General features: G+C 35.4%; 1 long non-coding RNA gene across 1 annotated transcript; it reads right to left on the reverse strand.

Moving 5' to 3' along the window:
• Window positions 1–1,200: 1,200 nt before the first annotated feature.
• LOC104984168 lies at window positions 1,201–2,804 on the reverse strand. The gene is made up of 2 exons (XR_824715.1): window positions 2,686–2,804; window positions 1,201–1,459 (listed from the first exon to the last, which is right to left on the reverse strand). It is a non-coding gene; the product is annotated as an uncharacterized LOC104984168 (long non-coding RNA).
• Window positions 2,805–4,933: the final 2,129 nt, after the last annotated feature.

Genomic DNA, 4,933 nt, shown 5'->3' on the forward strand with positions numbered 1-4,933 from the left:
TTATTTGTTTTCATGCCTTATTCAAGACTTTGCAATGTATTTAATTTAATTGAGCAGCTTCAGCTGCATGCAACAAATTCTGGTCAATTCTCTTCATTTTATTCTATTATAAAGATTTTCTAATTTTCCTTGTTATGGCTTCTTAGATACACTTTCATTTAAAAGTGTACATTTAATTTCCAAATACATAGGATTTTGTTTAAAATATCTTTAATATTAATTTCTCATTTTGATAATAATTTCTTGTTTAAATTCTTTCTTCTCTGCAATAACCCTCTGTGTTTTTTTCAGTCTAACTTTATTGAGGCTTTCAATGGCTAAGTCAAAGGTCTTTATTAGTAACTGTCACATTGTACTTGAAAATATGTGGGTGATTTTCAAATACCTTTTGATATTGAATTTGATATTCAAATATCTTTTGAAATATCAAAAGGTATTTCAAATATCTTTTGACATTGATTTCTAAAATAATTCCACAGTAATAACAACATCTGTATAATTTCAAATCTTTAGACTATGAAAATTTTGCACTGTGTTTTTTTGTCCCTAGTCCCTAGTCTCCTATGTTCCAGAGTCTCCTAGTCTACAGTCTATGGTATCTTGAATAAAATTTGTATCCTACTGATCATATAAATCTTAATTGTATTGAATTGGTTCATGGTGATTTTCAGGTCTACTATATCCTTCTACTTCTTTGTATTAATTCATTCTATCAAATTAATTAATTCATTCTATGAATTTTTGAGTTTGATATTGAAACTCCAACTAAAATATTAATTTATCTAATTAAAAATATAATTGCAATATATAGTGGAACTATCTGTAAATTTATTCCATATTTTCCAAGTCTCTTATAAATGTGTTATCATACTTTTATAATTTAAAAAAATGTTACAAATATAATGAAAACTTTTGATAATGTTGAGCTAGTTGTGCACATGGTGAGGAATCTTGACTAATAAGTGGGGCATAACTTTAGGCAGATAGCTTATGATGGTAATGAGATTGCTCAGTGACCTCTTCCATAAATTTGTGAATTATTCACTCATATGAAGACAGAAATCTGTATTAAAGATACATTCTGTGCAGTATCTCCATTGTATAATTGTAAAGCAGTAATGTTTTTATAGGAATTTATACTTTTGTGCATATGGTGAGCAGCAGGATCATCAGGAGGAATTTTTAAGACATTACAGCACATTATTAATGCACAAGGAGTTAATTCAGCTACCAAAGAGGAGGCGTGTGGCAATCACACAGTGACTCAGTCACATATGCTGTCAGGATTTATCCCTGACCAGACAGATAAATTTTGTTCATAGTAAGTTACCATTAGGCGTGGGCAGTGCTGCTTTCCCGGGCAGGTGAAATTATCTTGAGTTTGAACCTGGCTTGCATTTCTCCAGTGGAAAATACTGTAGTGGTCTCCTATGTCTTTTCTTCTTAATTGCAGCATCCCCTGAAAGATGGAGGTGTAAATCTCAATACATATTACAGTCAGGCCTCCAAGAATAATCAATTCATGAGAATAACAGTGGGTTAATGGCACATTTTTCCTGTCTGGGGATAATCACTGATATGATATTGTCTTTTCCATGCACAGTGACATCAGCAGCTATAGTAATATTTGTTGGGCTGCTTCACCCAGACTTTAGTTCCAATTGCAGTTATTTCATTTATGGATCCAGACACTCTTTCACCTCTAAATGTTAGTAAGGTAAGAGGTTCTCCTTTTTGTACTTTGCCAATTACACATGGAAAAATCAGCAATTGGGCAATTTGATCATGTTTATTAATAAATGGAGCATCCTTTCCTTCATTTTGTAGAATTACTCAGATTTCTCCTTGGTAGTCTGGGTCCATAACTCCTCATTGACACAGATCCCTTGTAACAATAAACTGTAGCATCCTTTGATTAATTCAAAGTGTCCAGGAGGCATTTGATTCCAATACTAGTTGAAATGGCACATATCAATCTTTTAGTAAGCATATGTTCAGATATAGAGTACAAATCCAGTCTGGTGGCCTCAGGAGTAGCTTGGAAAGGGATAATTTCTTAATTGTTTCAGAATGGAAATCTATTTATTTGGAAGAGTCACTTTCATCAAAAGAATTTCTGATTTTCCTATAGGTCCATTATTTAAAATATTGAGGGCAGAATTCAGGTCTCCCAATTTTTATACAAACTCTCTCCAAGTTTAATTAACTGATGTTTAAGCAAACCCTTCATTTCACTCAAATCAACAGCTTGAGGATAATTAGGAATATAAAAATTCCACTGTATGTTATGTTCCTGGACAAACTCTTGTATTAGCTTACATTTAAAATGTGACCAATTTTCACTTTGAATTTGAAGCAGAACACCATAATATAAATTAATTATCTCCAAAGTTTTAATAGTATTAGTCTGATTGGCTTTCCCAAAGGGAATGGCCACCAAACATCCAAAATAGGTATTCTCAAATATTGAGAATACATGTCCACACTTACTGGCATCCTTTATCTTGAATTAATGGGCCAATGTAATCAATTTGCCATATTTTCCCAGGCAACTTGCCACATACCAATTGTCCTTTGACAAGCTGTGGCAAGCTTCTATGCTTAATATATTGACAAAATGGACATTGTAAAGTAACAGATTTAATTAGATTCATAGTTAAAGAAATACCTCAATCCTGAGCCCACCTGTATGTTGCTTTTTCTCCCAGATGGCCACATTTTTGGTATGCTCACAAAGTCAGGCCTTTTAAGTCATTGGAGTCTGGATCAGCTTCTACAGCTTGGATTCGGGTTTGTTCATCTGTAATAGAGTTATACCTTGATTCTGTAGAATTTGGAACACTGTGGGCGTATACATGAAACAATGAAACTTTAGTAGTTTGAACAGTTTCCCAAATGTCAGACCATAATTCCTTTCCCCATAGCCCTTTGGATTGAATTTTCCATTATTCTCTACCCATAAGGGGAACCAAGTGGCCAATCAATTGGCTACTGACCATGAATCTGTGTATGTATGACATTCAGTTAAATTTTCTTGCTTTAGTACCTAAGAACACCATAAAACTCAGCAAACTGGCTACTTTTTACCCTCCCCAGTAGTTGTTAGCAATTTAGTAGTGATTGAATTATATGCCACCATTTCCCAATAGTGAGTGGATCCTATATATTTAGCTGACCCATCAGTGAACCACGTTTGCTGTTTTTCTTGTGTGGTTTAAGAGTCAAAGGGCTTTCCCCATTTTACAGGTGACTCAGTTATCTTAGGCTAATTATAGCCTCTTGCTCAAGGCTTTCTATAGGAATTTCAGAAACCTTTTCAGGTAAGGCAGTGACTCCATGTGGTCCAGGTTTAGTTCAGTCCTGAATATACCATTTCCATTTTATTATGATGGGCACTTCGACTTGCCCAATCTTGTGGTACAAGGACGGTACCCAATGGTACTTTGTACCAGAGAAACTTTGTACCATTGCATGATTGGCACTTAAGATCTCAATATTATAGTGTGATATATAGTCAATTAGGGCTTTCCAGATGGCTCCAGTGGTAAAGAACCTTCCTGCCGATGCAGGAGACTCAAGAAACACAGGTTTGATCCCTGGGTTGGGAAGATCCCCTGGAAGAGGAAATGGCAACCCACTCCAGTATTCTTGCCTGGAGAACCCCAAGGACAAAGGAGTTTGATGGGCTACAGTTCATGGGGTCACAAAGAGTCAGACATAGCTGAGCAACTAACACTAATATTAATATAGTCAATTATTTTGTATCAACCAAATGCCAATAACAAACCAAAAACTTTTTTTTAAGGTAGTGTTATTTCTCCTGACCTTTGGAAATTTCTGTTCAAACTACTGCACAATTGCACTCATCTCACATGCTAGCAAAGTAATGCTCAAAATTCTTCAAGCTAGACTTCAATAGCACGTGAACCAAGAACATGTTCAAACTGGATTTAGAAAAGGTAGCGGAACCAGAGATCAAATTGCCAACATCCACTGGATCACCAAAAAGCAAGAGAATTCCAGAAAAACATCTACTTCTGCTTTATTGACTAAGCTAAAGCCTTTGACTGTGTGGATTGTGCTTCATCTAGTCTGGCATTTCACATGATGTACTCTGAATATAAGTTTAATAAGCAAGGTGACAATATACAGCATTGCCATACTCCTTTCCCAATTTGGAACCAGTCCATTGTTCCATGTCCAGTTCTAACTGTTGCCTCTTAACCTGCATACAGATTTCTAGGGGACAGGTAAGATGGTCTCGTATTACCATCTCTTGAAGAATTTTCCACAGTTTGTTGCCAGGAGAAATATCAGCAACGTCAAATATGCAGATGACACCACTCTTATGGCAGAAAACAAAGAGGAAGCAAAGAGGAACCAAAGAACCTCTTGATGAAAGTGAAAGAGGAGAGTGAAAAAGTTGGCTTAAAACTCAATATTCAAAAAACTAAGATCATAACATCTGGTCCCATCACTTCATGGCAAATAGATGGGGAAACAATAGAAACAGTGAGAAACTTTATTTGGGGCTCCAAAATCACTGCAGATGGTGACTGAAGCCTTGAAATTAAGAGACACTTACTCTTTGGAAGAAAAGCTATGAAAAACTTAGCATATTAAAAAGCAGAAATATTACTTTACCGATAAAGGTCTGTATAATCAAACCTATGGTTTTTCCAGTAGTCATGTATGAATATGAGAGATGGACCATTAAGAAAGCTGAGTGCCAAATAATTGATGCTTTTGAACTGTGGTGTTAGAGAACACTCATGAGAGTCCTTTGGAATACAAGGAGATCAAATCAGTCAATCCTAAAGAAAATCAATCCTGAATATTCATTGGAAGGACTGATGCTGAAGCTGAAACTTCAATACTTTGGCTATCTGATGCGAAGAATGGACTTATTGGAAAAGACCCTGATGCTGGGAAA

Source organism: Bison bison, unplaced genomic scaffold (genome assembly GCF_000754665.1).
Source record: "Bison bison bison isolate TAMUID 2011002044 unplaced genomic scaffold, Bison_UMD1.0 scf7180017863932, whole genome shotgun sequence".
Taxonomy (NCBI): domain Eukaryota; kingdom Metazoa; phylum Chordata; class Mammalia; order Artiodactyla; family Bovidae; genus Bison; species Bison bison.